The 15,690-nt window shown below is 35.2% G+C and overlaps 16 pseudogenes; all 16 read right to left on the bottom strand.

The window, feature by feature from the left end:
- Nucleotides 1-557: 557 nt before the first annotated feature.
- On the bottom strand, nucleotides 558-676 carry LOC145643587 (5S ribosomal RNA; annotated as a pseudogene).
- A 1,016-nt stretch (nucleotides 677-1,692) lies between these two features.
- On the bottom strand, nucleotides 1,693-1,811 carry LOC145644779 (5S ribosomal RNA; annotated as a pseudogene).
- Nucleotides 1,812-2,603: 792 nt separating this feature from the next.
- LOC145644778 (5S ribosomal RNA) lies at nucleotides 2,604-2,722 on the bottom strand (annotated as a pseudogene).
- A 792-nt stretch (nucleotides 2,723-3,514) lies between these two features.
- On the bottom strand, nucleotides 3,515-3,633 carry LOC145644777 (5S ribosomal RNA; annotated as a pseudogene).
- Nucleotides 3,634-5,089: 1,456 nt separating this feature from the next.
- LOC145650996 (5S ribosomal RNA) lies at nucleotides 5,090-5,208 on the bottom strand (annotated as a pseudogene).
- A 792-nt stretch (nucleotides 5,209-6,000) lies between these two features.
- On the bottom strand, nucleotides 6,001-6,119 carry LOC145644776 (5S ribosomal RNA; annotated as a pseudogene).
- Nucleotides 6,120-6,911: 792 nt separating this feature from the next.
- Nucleotides 6,912-7,030, bottom strand: LOC145644950 (5S ribosomal RNA; annotated as a pseudogene).
- A 793-nt stretch (nucleotides 7,031-7,823) lies between these two features.
- On the bottom strand, nucleotides 7,824-7,942 carry LOC145644775 (5S ribosomal RNA; annotated as a pseudogene).
- A 792-nt stretch (nucleotides 7,943-8,734) lies between these two features.
- LOC145644774 (5S ribosomal RNA) lies at nucleotides 8,735-8,853 on the bottom strand (annotated as a pseudogene).
- A 793-nt stretch (nucleotides 8,854-9,646) lies between these two features.
- On the bottom strand, nucleotides 9,647-9,765 carry LOC145644773 (5S ribosomal RNA; annotated as a pseudogene).
- Nucleotides 9,766-10,557: 792 nt separating this feature from the next.
- On the bottom strand, nucleotides 10,558-10,676 carry LOC145644772 (5S ribosomal RNA; annotated as a pseudogene).
- Nucleotides 10,677-11,468: 792 nt separating this feature from the next.
- On the bottom strand, nucleotides 11,469-11,587 carry LOC145650995 (5S ribosomal RNA; annotated as a pseudogene).
- A 793-nt stretch (nucleotides 11,588-12,380) lies between these two features.
- LOC145650994 (5S ribosomal RNA) lies at nucleotides 12,381-12,499 on the bottom strand (annotated as a pseudogene).
- Nucleotides 12,500-13,291: 792 nt separating this feature from the next.
- Nucleotides 13,292-13,410, bottom strand: LOC145650993 (5S ribosomal RNA; annotated as a pseudogene).
- A 1,015-nt stretch (nucleotides 13,411-14,425) lies between these two features.
- Nucleotides 14,426-14,544, bottom strand: LOC145650991 (5S ribosomal RNA; annotated as a pseudogene).
- A 792-nt stretch (nucleotides 14,545-15,336) lies between these two features.
- On the bottom strand, nucleotides 15,337-15,455 carry LOC145650990 (5S ribosomal RNA; annotated as a pseudogene).
- Nucleotides 15,456-15,690: the final 235 nt, after the last annotated feature.

Raw genomic sequence — 15,690 nt, 5'->3', positions numbered from 1 at the left:
AAATTGCCTAATCATAGAAAATATGATCAAAGACCAATCTGACATTTTTTTTTATTAATCCCTGCACTTGACATTCTAGAATGTTGTCTTGAAAGTAAATTAAAATGATGCAATAAAAGCTTACAACATCTGGTATTCGGAGGCACTAACAGACAGTTTTTTTATTAATCACTGCACTTCACATTCAAGCATGTCAGTTGGAGAGTAAATTAAAGTGATGCAATAAATACTTACAGCATCTGCTATTCCCAGGTGCTAACAGATAGTTTGATTTAATTATTCACTGCACTTCAAATTTGAGCTTGATAGCTTGAACATAAATTTAAGGGATGCAATAAAATCTTACAGCACCTGCTATTCCCTGGTACTAATAGATTTCTATTTAATCTGTACACTTCACTTACAAGCATGTCAGTTGCATATTAAATTAAAGTGATGCAAGAAAAACTTACAGCATCTGCTATTCCCAGGTGCTAACAGATAGGTTTTTTTAATTAATCACTGCACTTCACATCCTAGCATGTCATCTTGAAAGTAAATTAAAGTGATGCAAGAGAAGCTTACAGCACCTGGTATTCCTAGATAGGGTCCCACCTCAGTACTATTCAGGCACAAACTTGCTTAGCTTCCAAGTTCAGATGAGATTGGAAGTTCTGAAGCTGGTATGGCCGTAAACCTTACACACTTACTCAAATTGCCTAATCATAGAAAATATGATCAAAGACAAATCTGACATTTTTTTTTATTAATCCCTGCACTTGACATTCTAGAATGTTGTCTTGAAGTAAATTAAAATGATGCAATATAAGCTTACAACATCTGGTATTCGGAGGCACTAACAGACAGTTTTTTTATTAATCACTGCACTTCACATTCAAGCATGTTAGTTGGAGAGTAAATTAAAGTGATGCAATAAATACTTACAGCATCTGCTATTCCCAGGTGCTAACAGATAGTTTGATTTAATTATTCACTGCACTTCAAATTTGAGCTTGATAGCTTGAACATAAATTTAAGGGATGCAATAAAATCTTACAGCACCTGCTATTCCCTGGTACTAATAGATTTCTATTTAATCTGTACACTTCAATTACAAGCATGTCAGTTGCATATTAAATTAAAGTGATGCAAGAAAAACTTACAGCATCTGCTATTCCCAGGTGCTAACAGATAGTTTTTTTTTAATTAATCACTGCACTTCACATCCTAGCATGTCATCTTGAAAGTAAATTAATGTGATGCAAGAGAAGCTTACAGCAGCTCGTAGTCCAAGGTGCTAAAAGATAGTTTTTTGATGAATCACTGCAATTCACATTCAGGCATGTGAGTTGGAGAGTAAATGAAAGTGATGCAAAAAAAACTTACAGCATCTGCTATTCCCAGGTGCTAACAGATAGTTTTTTTTTAATTAATCACTGCACTTCACATCCTAGCATGTCATCTTGAAAGTAAATTAATGTGATGCAAGAGAAGCTTACAGCAGCTCGTAGTCCAAGGTGCTAAAAGATAGTTTTTTGATGAATCACTGCAATTCACATTCAGGCATGTGAGTTGGAGAGTAAATGAAAGTGATGCAAAAAAAACTTACAGCATCTGCTATTCCCAGGTGCTAACAGATAGGTTTTTTTATTAATCACTGCACTTCACATTTGAGCATGTCAGCTTGAAAGTAAATTAAAGTGATGCAAGAAAAGCTTACAGCACCTGGTATCCCTAGATAGGGTCCCACCTCAGTACTATTCAGGCACAAACTTGCTTAGCTTCCAAGTTCAGATGAGATTGGACGTTCTGAAGCTGGTATGGCCGTAAACGTTAAACACTTACTCAAATTGCCTAATCATAGAAAATATGATCAAAGACCAATCTGACATTTTTTTTAATTAATCCCTGCACTTGACATTCTAGAATGTTGTCTTGAAGTAAATTAAAATGATGCAATATAAGCTTACAACATCTGGTATTATGAGGCACTAACAGACAGTTTTTTTATTAATCACTGCACTTCACATTCAAGCATGTTAGTTGGAGAGTAAATTAAAGTGATGCAATAAATACTTACAGCATCTGCTATTCCCAGGTGCTAACAGATAGTTTGATTTAATTATTCACTGCACTTCAAATTTGAGCTTGATAGCTTGAACATAAATTTAAGGGATGCAATAAAATCTTACAGCACCTGCTATTCCCTGGTACTAATAGATTTCTATTTAATCTGTACTCTTCACTTACAAGCATGTCAGTTGCATATTAAATTAAAGTGATGCAAGAAACACTTACAGCATCTGCTATTCCCAGGTGCTAACAGATAGGTTTTTTTAATTAATCACTGCACTTCACATCCTAGCATGTCATCTTGAAAGTAAATTAAAGTGATGCAAGAGAAGCTTACAGCATCTCATAGTCCAAGGTGCTAAAAGATAGTATTTTGATGAATCACTGCACTTCACATTCAGGCATGTGAGTTGGAGAGTAAATGAAAGTGATGCAAAAAAAACTTACAGCATCTGCTATTCCCAGGTGCTAACAGATAGGTTTTTTTATTAATCACTGCACTTCACATTTGAGCATGTCAGCTTGAAAGTAAATTAAAGTGATGCAAGAAAAGCTTACAGCACCTGGTATCCCTAGATAGGGTCCCACCTCAGTACTATTCAGGCACAAACTTGCTTAGCTTCCAAGTTCAGATGAGATTGGACGTTCTGAAGCTGGTATGGCCGTAAACGTTAAACACTTACTCAAATTGCCTAATCATAGAAAATATGATCAAAGACCAATCTGACATTTTTTTTAATTAATCCCTGCACTTGACATTCTAGAATGTTGTCTTGAAGTAAATTAAAATGATGCAATATAAGCTTACAACATCTGGTATTCAGAGGCACTAACAGACAGTTTTTTTATTAATCACTGCACTTCACATTCAAGCATGTTAGTTGGAGAGTAAATTAAAGTGATGCAATAAATACTTACAGCATCTGCTATTCCCAGGTGCTAACAGATAGTTTGATTTAATTATTCACTGCACTTCAAATTTGAGCTTGATAGCTTGAACATAAATTTAAGGGATGCAATAAAATCTTACAGCACCTGCTATTCCCTGGTACTAATAGATTTCTATTTAATCTGTACACTTCACTTACAAGCATGTCAGTTGCATATTAAATTAAAGTGATGCAAGAAACACTTACAGCATCTGCTATTCCCAGGTGCTAACAGATAGGTTTTTTTAATTAATCACTGCACTTCACATCCTAGCATGTCATCTTGAAAGTAAATTAAAGTGATGCAAGAGAAGCTTACAGCATCTCATAGTCCAAGGTGCTAAATGATAGTATTTTGATGAATCACTGCACTTCACATTCAGGCATGTGAGTTGGAGAGTAAATGAAAGTGATGCAAAAAAAACTTACAGCATCTGCTATTCCCAGGTGCTAACAGATAGGTTTTTTTATTAATCACTGCACTTCACATTTGAGCATGTCAGCTTGAAAGTAAATTAAAGTGATGCAAGAAAAGCTTACAGCACCTGGTATCCCTAGATAGGGTCCCACCTCAGTACTATTCAGGCACAAACTTGCTTAGCTTCCAAGTTCAGATGAGATTGGACGTTCTGAAGCTGGTATGGCCGTAAACGTTAAACACTTACTCAAATTGCCTAATCATAGAAAATATGATCAAAGACCAATCTGACATTTTTTTTAATTAATCCCTGCACTTGACATTCTAGAATGTTGTCTTGAAGTAAATTAAAATGATGCAATATAAGCTTACAACATCTGGTATTCAGAGGCACTAACAGACAGTTTTTTTATTAATCACTGCACTTCACATTCAAGCATGTTAGTTGGAGAGTAAATTAAAGTGATGCAATAAATACTTACAGCATCTGCTATTCCCAGGTGCTAACAGATAGTTTGATTTAATTATTCACTGCACTTCAAATTTGAGCTTGATAGCTTGAACATAAATTTAAGGGATGCAATAAAATCTTACAGCACCTGCTATTCCCTGGTACTAAAATATTTCTATTTAATCTGTACACTTCACATACAAGCATGTCAGTTGCATATTAAATTAAAGTGATGCAAGAAAAACTTACAGCATCTGCTATTCCCAGGTGCTAACAGATAGGTTTTTTTAATTAATCACTGCACTTCACATCCTAGCATGTCATCTTGAAAGTAAATTAAAGTGATGCAAGAGAAGCTTACAGCATCTCATAGTCCAAGGTGCTAAAAGATAGTATTTTGATGAATCACTGCACTTCACATTCAGGCATGTGAGTTGGAGAGTAAATGAAAGTGATGCAAAAAAAACTTACAGCATCTGCTATTCCCAGGTGCTAACAGATAGTTTGATTTAATTATTCACTGCACTTCAAATTTGAGCTTGATAGCTTGAACATAAATTTAAGGGATGCAATAAAATCTTACAGCACCTGCTATTCCCTGGTACTAATAGATTTCTATTTAATCTGTACACTTCAATTACAAGCATGTCAGTTGCATATTAAATTAAAGTGATGCAAGAAAAACTTACAGCATCTGCTATTCCCAGGTGCTAACAGATAGTTTTTTTTTAATTAATCACTGCACTTCACATCCTAGCATGTCATCTTGAAAGTAAATTAATGTGATGCAAGAGAAGCTTACAGCAGCTCGTAGTCCAAGGTGCTAAAAGATAGTTTTTTGATGAATCACTGCAATTCACATTCAGGCATGTGAGTTGCAGAGTAAATGAAAGTGATGCAAAAAAAACTTACAGCATCTGCTATTCCCAGGTGCTAACAGATAGTTTTTTTTTAATTAATCACTGCACTTCACATCCTAGCATGTCATCTTGAAAGTAAATTAATGTGATGCAAGAGAAGCTTACAGCAGCTCGTAGTCCAAGGTGCTAAAAGATAGTTTTTTGATGAATCATTGCAATTCACATTCAGGCATGTGAATTGGAGAGTAAATGAAAGTGATGCAAAAAAAACTTACAGCATCTGCTATTCCCAGGTGCTAACAGATAGGTTTTTTTATTAATCACTGCACTTCACATTTGAGCATGTCAGCTTGAAAGTAAATTAAAGTGATGCAAGAAAAGCTTACAGCACCTGGTATTCCTAGATAGGGTCCCACCTCAGTACTATTCAGGCACAAACTTGCTTAGCTTCCAAGTTCAGATGAGATTGGACGTTCTGAAGCTGGTATGGCCGTAAACCTTAAACACTTACTCAAATTGCCTAATCATAGAAAATATGATCAAAGACCAATCTGACATTTTTTTAAATTAATCCCTGCACTTGACATTCTAGAATGTTGTCTTGAAGTAAATTAAAATGATGCAATATAAGCTTACAACATCTGGTATTCGGAGGCACTAACAGACAGTTTTTTTATTAATCACTGCACTTCACATTCAAGCATGTCAGTTGGAGAGTAAATTAAAGTGATGCAATAAATACTTACAGCATCTGCTATTCCCAGGTGCTAACAGATAGTTTGATTTAATTATTCACTGCACTTCAAATTTGAGCTTGATAGCTTGAACATAAATTTAAGGGATGCAATAAAATCTTACAGCACCTGCTATTCCCTGGTACTAAAATATTTCTATTTAATCTGTACACTTCACATACAAGCATGTCAGTTGCATATTAAATTAAAGTGATGCAAGAAAAACTTACAGCATCTGCTATTCCCAGGTGCTAACAGATAGGTTTTTTTAATTAATCACTGCACTTCACATCCTAGCATGTCATCTTGAAAGTAAATTAAAGTGATGCAAGAGAAGCTTACAGCATCTCATAGTCCAAGGTGCTAAAAGATAGTATTTTGATGAATCACTGCACTTCACATTCAGGCATGTGAGTTGGAGAGTAAATGAAAGTGATGCAAAAAAAACTTACAGCATCTGCTATTCCCAGGTGCTAACAGATAGGTTTTTTTATTAATCACTGCACTTCACATTTGAGCATGTCAGCTTGAAAGTAAATTAAAGTGATGCAAGAAAAGCTTACAGCACCTGGTATCCCTAGATAGGGTCCCACCTCAGTACTATTCAGGCACAAACTTGCTTAGCTTCCAAGTTCAGATGAGATTGGACGTTCTGAAGCTGGTATGGCCGTAAACATTAAACACTTACTCAAATTGCCTAATCATAGAAAATATGATCAAAGACCAATCTGACATTTTTTTTAATTAATCCCTGCACTTGACATTCTAGAATGTTGTCTTGAAGTAAATTAAAATGATGCAATATAAGCTTACAACATCTGGTATTCGGAGGCACTAACAGACAGTTTTTTTATTAATCACTGCACTTCACATTCAAGCATGTTAGTTGGAGAGTAAATTAAAGTGATGCAATAAATACTTACAGCATCTGCTATTCCCAGGTGCTAACAGATAGTTTGATTTAATTATTCACTGCACTTCAAATTTGAGCTTGATAGCTTGAACATAAATTTAAGGGATGCAATAAAATCTTACAGCACCTGCTATTCCCTGGTACTAATAGATTTCTATTTAATCTGTACACTTCACTTACAAGCATGTCAGTTGCATATTAAATTAAAGTGATGCAAGAAAAACTTACAGCATCTGCTATTCCCAGGTGCTAACAGATAGGTTTTTTTAATTAATCACTGCACTTCACATCCTAGCATGTCATCTTGAAAGTAAATTAAAGTGATGCAAGAGAAGCTTACAGCATCTCATAGTCCAAGGTGCTAAAAGATAGTTTTTTGATGAATCACTGCACTTCACATTCAGGCATGTGAGTTGGAGAGTAAATGAAAGTGATGCAAAAAAAACTTACAGCATCTGCTATTCCCAGGTGCTAACAGATAGGTTTTTTTATTAATCACTGCACTTCACATTTGAGCATGTCAGCTTGAAAGTAAATTAAAGTGATGCAAGAGAAGCTTACAGCACCTGGTATTCCTAGATAGGGTCCCACCTCAGTACTATTCAGGCAAAAACTTGCTTAGCTTCCAAGTTCAGATGAGATTGGAAGTTCTGAAGCTGGTATGGCCGTAAACCTTACACACTTACTCAAATTGCCTAATCATAGAAAATATGATCAAAGACAAATCTGACATTTTTTTTTATTAATCCCTGCACTTGACATTCTAGAATGTTGTCTTGAAGTAAATTAAAATGATGCAATATAAGCTTACAACATCTGGTATTCGGAGGCACTAACAGACAGTTTTTTTATTAATCACTGCACTTCACATTCAAGCATGTTAGTTGGAGAGTAAATTAAAGTGATGCAATAAATACTTACAGCATCTGCTATTCCCAGGTGCTAACAGATAGTTTGATTTAATTATTCACTGCACTTCAAATTTGAGCTTGATAGCTTGAACATAAATTTAAGGGATGCAATAAAATCTTACAGCACCTGCTATTCCCTGGTACTAATAGATTTCTATTTAATCTGTACACTTCAATTACAAGCATGTCAGTTGCATATTAAATTAAAGTGATGCAAGAAAAACTTACAGCATCTGCTATTCCCAGGTGCTAACAGATAGTTTTTTTTTAATTAATCACTGCACTTCACATCCTAGCATGTCATCTTGAAAGTAAATTAATGTGATGCAAGAGAAGCTTACAGCAGCTCGTAGTCCAAGGTGCTAAAAGATAGTTTTTTGATGAATCACTGCAATTCACATTCAGGCATGTGAGTTGGAGAGTAAATGAAAGTGATGCAAAAAAAACTTACAGCATCTGCTATTCCCAGGTGCTAACAGATAGGTTTTTTTATTAATCACTGCACTTCACATTTGAGCATGTCAGCTTGAAAGTAAATTAAAGTGATGCAAGAAAAGCTTACAGCACCTGGTATCCCTAGATAGGGTCCCACCTCAGTACTATTCAGGCACAAACTTGCTTAGCTTCCAAGTTCAGATGAGATTGGACGTTCTGAAGCTGGTATGGCCGTAAACGTTAAACACTTACTCAAATTGCCTAATCATAGAAAATATGATCAAAGACCAATCTGACATTTTTTTTAATTAATCCCTGCACTTGACATTCTAGAATGTTGTCTTGAAGTAAATTAAAATGATGCAATATAAGCTTACAACATCTGGTATTCAGAGGCACTAACAGACAGTTTTTTTATTAATCACTGCACTTCACATTCAAGCATGTTAGTTGGAGAGTAAATTAAAGTGATGCAATAAATACTTACAGCATCTGCTATTCCCAGGTGCTAACAGATAGTTTGATTTAATTATTCACTGCACTTCAAATTTGAGCTTGATAGCTTGAACATAAATTTAAGGGATGCAATAAAATCTTACAGCACCTGCTATTCCCTGGTACTAATAGATTTCTATTTAATCTGTACACTTCACTTACAAGCATGTCAGTTGCATATTAAATTAAAGTGATGCAAGAAACACTTACAGCATCTGCTATTCCCAGGTGCTAACAGATAGGTTTTTTTAATTAATCACTGCACTTCACATCCTAGCATGTCATCTTGAAAGTAAATTAAAGTGATGCAAGAGAAGCTTACAGCATCTCATAGTCCAAGGTGCTAAAAGATAGTATTTTGATGAATCACTGCACTTCACATTCAGGCATGTGAGTTGGAGAGTAAATGAAAGTGATGCAAAAAAAACTTACAGCATCTGCTATTCCCAGGTGCTAACAGATAGGTTTTTTTATTAATCACTGCACTTCACATTTGAGCATGTCAGCTTGAAAGTAAATTAAAGTGATGCAAGAAAAGCTTACAGCACCTGGTATCCCTAGATAGGGTCCCACCTCAGTACTATTCAGGCACAAACTTGCTTAGCTTCCAAGTTCAGATGAGATTGGACGTTCTGAAGCTGGTATGGCCGTAAACGTTAAACACTTACTCAAATTGCCTAATCATAGAAAATATGATCAAAGACCAATCTGACATTTTTTTTAATTAATCCCTGCACTTGACATTCTAGAATGTTGTCTTGAAGTAAATTAAAATGATGCAATATAAGCTTACAACATCTGGTATTCGGAGGCACTAACAGACAGTTTTTTTATTAATCACTGCACTTCACATTCAAGCATGTTAGTTGGAGAGTAAATTAAAGTGATGCAATAAATACTTACAGCATCTGCTATTCCCAGGTGCTAACAGATAGTTTGATTTAATTATTCACTGCACTTCAAATTTGAGCTTGATAGCTTGAACATAAATTTAAGGGATGCAATAAAATCTTACAGCACCTGCTATTCCCTGGTACTAATAGATTTCTATTTAATCTGTACACTTCAATTACAAGCATGTCAGTTGCATATTAAATTAAAGTGATGCAAGAAAAACTTACAGCATCTGCTATTCCCAGGTGCTAACAGATAGTTTTTTTTTAATTAATCACTGCACTTCACATCCTAGCATGTCATCTTGAAAGTAAATTAATGTGATGCAAGAGAAGCTTACAGCAGCTCGTAGTCCAAGGTGCTAAAAGATAGTTTTTTGATGAATCACTGCAATTCACATTCAGGCATGTGAGTTGGAGAGTAAATGAAAGTGATGCAAAAAAAACTTACAGCATCTGCTATTCCCAGGTGCTAACAGATAGGTTTTTTTATTAATCACTGCACTTCACATTTGAGCATGTCAGCTTGAAAGTAAATTAAAGTGATGCAAGAAAAGCTTACAGCACCTGGTATCCCTAGATAGGGTCCCACCTCAGTACTATTCAGGCACAAACTTGCTTAGCTTCCAAGTTCAGATGAGATTGGACGTTCTGAAGCTGGTATGGCCGTAAACGTTAAACACTTACTCAAATTGCCTAATCATAGAAAATATGATCAAAGACCAATCTGACATTTTTTTTAATTAATCCCTGCACTTGACATTCTAGAATGTTGTCTTGAAGTAAATTAAAATGATGCAATATAAGCTTACAACATCTGGTATTCAGAGGCACTAACAGACAGTTTTTTTATTAATCACTGCACTTCACATTCAAGCATGTTAGTTGGAGAGTAAATTAAAGTGATGCAATAAATACTTACAGCATCTGCTATTCCCAGGTGCTAACAGATAGTTTGATTTAATTATTCACTGCACTTCAAATTTGAGCTTGATAGCTTGAACATAAATTTAAGGGATGCAATAAAATCTTACAGCACCTGCTATTCCCTGGTACTAATAGATTTCTATTTAATCTGTACACTTCACTTACAAGCATGTCAGTTGCATATTAAATTAAAGTGATGCAAGAAACACTTACAGCATCTGCTATTCCCAGGTGCTAACAGATAGGTTTTTTTAATTAATCACTGCACTTCACATCCTAGCATGTCATCTTGAAAGTAAATTAAAGTGATGCAAGAGAAGCTTACAGCATCTCATAGTCCAAGGTGCTAAAAGATAGTATTTTGATGAATCACTGCACTTCACATTCAGGCATGTGAGTTGGAGAGTAAATGAAAGTGATGCAAAAAAAACTTACAGCATCTGCTATTCCCAGGTGCTAACAGATAGGTTTTTTAATTAATCACTGCACTTCACATTTGAGCATGTCAGCTTGAAAGTAAATTAAAGTGATGCAAGAAAAGCTTACAGCACCTGGTATCCCTAGATAGGGTCCCACCTCAGTACTATTCAGGCACAAACTTGCTTAGCTTCCAAGTTCAGATGAGATTGGACGTTCTGAAGCTGGTATGGCCGTAAACGTTAAACACTTACTCAAATTGCCTAATCATAGAAAATATGATCAAAGACCAATCTGACATTTTTTTTAATTAATCCCTGCACTTGACATTCTAGAATGTTGTCTTGAAGTAAATTAAAATGATGCAATATAAGCTTACAACATCTGGTATTCAGAGGCACTAACAGACAGTTTTTTTATTAATCACTGCACTTCACATTCAAGCATGTTAGTTGGAGAGTAAATTAAAGTGATGCAATAAATACTTACAGCATCTGCTATTCCCAGGTGCTAACAGATAGTTTGATTTAATTATTCACTGCACTTCAAATTTGAGCTTGATAGCTTGAACATAAATTTAAGGGATGCAATAAAATCTTACAGCACCTGCTATTCCCTGGTACTAATAGATTTCTATTTAATCTGTACACTTCACTTACAAGCATGTCAGTTGCATATTAAATTAAAGTGATGCAAGAAAAACTTACAGCATCTGCTATTCCCAGGTGCTAATAGATAGGTTTTTTTAATTAATCACTGCACTTCACATCCTAGCATTTCATCTTGAAAGTAAATTAAAGTGATGCAAGAGAAGCTTACAGCATCTCATAGTCCAAGGTGCTAAAAGATAGTTTTTTGATGAATCACTGCACTTCACATTCAGGCATGTGAGTTGGAGACTAAATGAAAGTGATGCAAAAAAAACTTACAGCATCTGCTATTCCCAGGTGCTAACAGATAGGTTTTTTTATTAATCACTGCACTTCACATTTGAGCATGTCAGCTTGAAAGTAAATTAAAGTGATGCAAGAAAAGCTTACAGCACCTGGTATTCCTAGATAGGGTCCCACCTCAGTACTATTCAGGCACAAACTTGCTTAGCTTCCAAGTTCAGATGAGATTGGACGTTCTGAAGCTGGTATGGCCGTAAACCTTAAACACTTACTCAAATTGCCTAATCATAGAAAATATGATCAAAGACCAATCTGACATTTTTTTAAATTAATCCCTGCACTTGACATTCTAGAATGTTGTCTTGAAGTAAATTAAAATGATGCAATATAAGCTTACAACATCTGGTATTATGAGGCACTAACAGACAGTTTTTTTATTAATCACTGCACTTCACATTCAAGCATGTTAGTTGGAGAGTAAATTAAAGTGATGCAATAAATACTTACAGCATCTGCTATTCCCAGGTGCTAACAGATAGTTTGATTTAATTATTCACTGCACTTCAAATTTGAGCTTGATAGCTTGAACATAAATTTAAGGGATGCAATAAAATCTTACAGCACCTGCTATTCCCTGGTACTAATAGATTTCTATTTAATCTGTACACTTCACTTACAAGCATGTCAGTTGCATATTAAATTAAAGTGATGCAAGAAAAACTTACAGCATCTGCTATTCCCAGGTGCTAACAGATAGTTTTTTTTAATTAATCACTGCACTTCACATCCTAGCATGTCATCTTGAAAGTAAATTAATGTGATGCAAGAGAAGCTTACAGCAGCTCGTAGTCCAAGGTGCTAAAAGATAGTTTTTTGATGAATCACTGCAATTCACATTCAGGCATGTGAGTTGGAGAGTAAATGAAAGTGATGCAAAAAAAACTTACAGCATCTGCTATTCCCAGGTGCTAACAGATAGGTTTTTTTTATTAATCACTGCACTTCACATTTGAGCATGTCAGCTTGAAAGTAAATTAAAGTGATGCAAGAGAAGCTTACAGCACCTGGTATTCCTAGATAGGGTCCCACCTCAGTACTATTCAGGCACAAACTTGCTTAGCTTCCAAGTTCAGATGAGATTGGACGTTCTGAAGCTGGTATGGCCGTAAACGTTAAACACTTACTCAAATTGCCTAATCATAGAAAATATGATCAAAGACCAATCTGACATTTTTTTTTATTAATCCCTGCACTTGACATTCTAGAATGTTGTCTTGAAGTAAATTAAAATGATGCAATATAAGCTTACAATATCTGGTATTCGGAGGCACTAACAGACAGTTTTTTTATTAATCACTGCACTTCACATTCAAGCATGTTAGTTGGAGAGTAAATTAAAGTGATGCAATAAATACTTACAGCATCTGCTATTCCCAGGTGCTAACAGATAGTTTGATTTAATTATTCACTGCACTTCAAATTTGAGCTTGATAGCTTGAACATAAATTTAAGGGATGCAATAAAATCTTACAGCACCTGCTATTCCCTGGTACTAAAATATTTCTATTTAATCTGTACACTTCACATACAAGCATGTCAGTTGCATATTAAGTTAAAGTGATGCAAGAAAAACTTACAGCATCTGCTATTCCCAGGTGCTAACAGATAGGTTTTTTTAATTAATCACTGCACTTCACATCCTAGCATGTCATCTTGAAAGTAAATTAAAGTGATGCAAGAGAAGCTTACAGCATCTCATAGTCCAAGGTGCTAAAAGATAGTTTTTTGATGAATCACTGCACTTCACATTCAGGCATGGGAGTTGGAGAGTAAATGAAAGTGATGCAAAAAAAACTTACAGCATCTGCTATTCCCAGGTGCTAACAGATAGGTTTTTTTATTAATCACTGCACTTCACATTTGAGCATGTCAGCTTGAAAGTAAATTAAAGTGATGCAAGAAAAGCTTACAGCACCTGGTATTCCTAGATAGGGTCCCACCTCAGTACTATTCAGGCACAAACTTGCTTAGCTTCCAAGTTCAGATGAGATTGGACGTTCTGAAGCTGGTATGGCCGTAAACCTTAAACACTTACTCAAATTGCCTAATCATAGAAAATATGATCAAAGACCAATCTGACATTTTTTTTAATTAATCCCTGCACTTGACATTCTAGAATGTTGTCTTGAAGAAAATTAAAATGATGCAATATAAACTTTCAACATCTGGTATTCGGAGGCACTAACAGACAGTTTTTTTATTAATCACTGCACTTCACATTCAAGCATGTTAGTTGGAGAGTAAATTAAAGTGATGCAATAAATACTTACAGCATCTGCTATTCCCAGGTGCTAACAGATAGTTTGATTTAATTATTCACTGCACTTCAAATTTGAGCTTGATAGCTTGAACATAAATTTAAGGGATGCAATAAAATCTTACAGCACCTGCTATTCCCTGGTACTAATAGATTTCTATTTAATCTGTACACTTCACTTACAAGCATGTCAGTTGCATATTAAATTAAAGTGATGCAAGAAAAACTTACAGCATCTGCTATTCCCAGGTGCTAACAGATAGTTTTTTTTAATTAATCACTGCACTTCACATCCTAGCATGTAATCTTGAAAGTAAATTAATGTGATGCAAGAGAAGCTTACAGCAGCTCGTAGTCCAAGGTGCTAAAAGATAGTTTTTTGATGAATCACTGCAATTCACATTCAGGCATGTGAGTTGGAGAGTAAATGAAAGTGATGCAAAAAAAACTTACAGCATCTGCTATTCCCAGGTGCTAACAGATAGTTTTTTTTTAATTAATCACTGCACTTCACATCCTAGCATGTCATCTTGAAAGTAAATTAAAGTGATGCAAGAGAAGCTTACAGCATCTCATAGTCCAAGGTGCTAAAAGATAGTATTTTGATGAATCACTGCACTTCACATTCAGGCATGTGAGTTGGAGAGTAAATTAAAGTGATGCAAAAAAAACTTACAGCATCTGCTATTCCCAGGTGCTAACAGATAGGTTTTTTTATTAATCACTGCACTTCACATTTGAGCATGTCAGCTTGAAAGTAAATTAAAGTGATGCAAGAGAAGCTTACAGCACCTGGTATTCCTAGATAGGGTCCCACCTCAGTACTATTCAGGCACAAACTTGCTTAGCTTCCAAGTTCAGATGAGATTGGACGTTCTGAAGCTGGTATGGCCGTAAACGTTAAACACTTACTCAAATTGCCTAATCATAGAAAATATGATCAAAGACCAATCTGACATTTTTTTTTATTAATCCCTGCACTTGACATTCTAGAATGTTGTCTTGAAGTAAATTAAAATGATGCAATATAAGCTTACAATATCTGGTATTCGGAGGCACTAACAGACAGTTTTTTTATTAATCACTGCACTTCACATTCAAGCATGTTAGTTGGAGAGTAAATTAAAGTGATGCAATAAATACTTACAGCATCTGCTATTCCCAGGTGCTAACAGATAGTTTGATTTAATTATTCACTGCACTTCAAATTTGAGCTTGATAGCTTGAACATAAATTTAAGGGATGCAATAAAATCTTACAGCACCTGCTATTCCCTGGTACTAAAATATTTCTATTTAATCTGTACACTTCACATACAAGCATGTCAGTTGCATATTAAGTTAAAGTGATGCAAGAAAAACTTACAGCATCTGCTATTCCCAGGTGCTAACAGATAGGTTTTTTTAATTAATCACTGCACTTCACATCCTAGCATGTCATCTTGAAAGTAAATTAAAGTGATGCAAGAGAAGCTTACAGCATCTCATAGTCCAAGGTGCTAAAAGATAGTTTTTTGATGAATCACTGCACTTCACATTCAGGCATGGGAGTTGGAGAGTAAATGAAAGTGATGCAAAAAAAACTTACAGCATCTGCTATTCCCAGGTGCTAACAGATAGGTTTTTTTATTAATCACTGCACTTCACATTTGAGCATGTCAGCTTGAAAGTAAATTAAAGTGATGCAAGAAAAGCTTACAGCACCTGGTATTCCTAGATAGGGTCCCACCTCAGTACTATTCAGGCACAAACTTGCTTAGCTTCCAAGTTCAGATGAGATTGGACGTTCTGAAGCTGGTATGGCCGTAAACCTTAAACACTTACTCAAATTGCCTAATCATAGAAAATATGATCAAAGACCAATCTGACATTTTTTTTAATTAATCCCTGCACTTGACATTCTAGAATGTTGTCTTGAAGAAAATTAAAATGATGCAATATAAACTTTCAACATCTGGTATTCGGAGGCACTAACAGACAGTTTTTTTATTAATCACTGCACTTCACATTCAAGCATGTTAGTTGGAGAGTAAATTAAAGTGATGC

This window comes from Electrophorus electricus, chromosome 13 (assembly GCF_041902795.1).
Source record: "Electrophorus electricus isolate QZ-2024a chromosome 13, ASM4190279v1, whole genome shotgun sequence".
Lineage (NCBI taxonomy): Eukaryota > Metazoa > Chordata > Actinopteri > Gymnotiformes > Gymnotidae > Electrophorus > Electrophorus electricus.
Note: the sequence above shows the minus strand (reverse complement) of the source record. Positions and strands in the feature narration are given on the sequence as shown.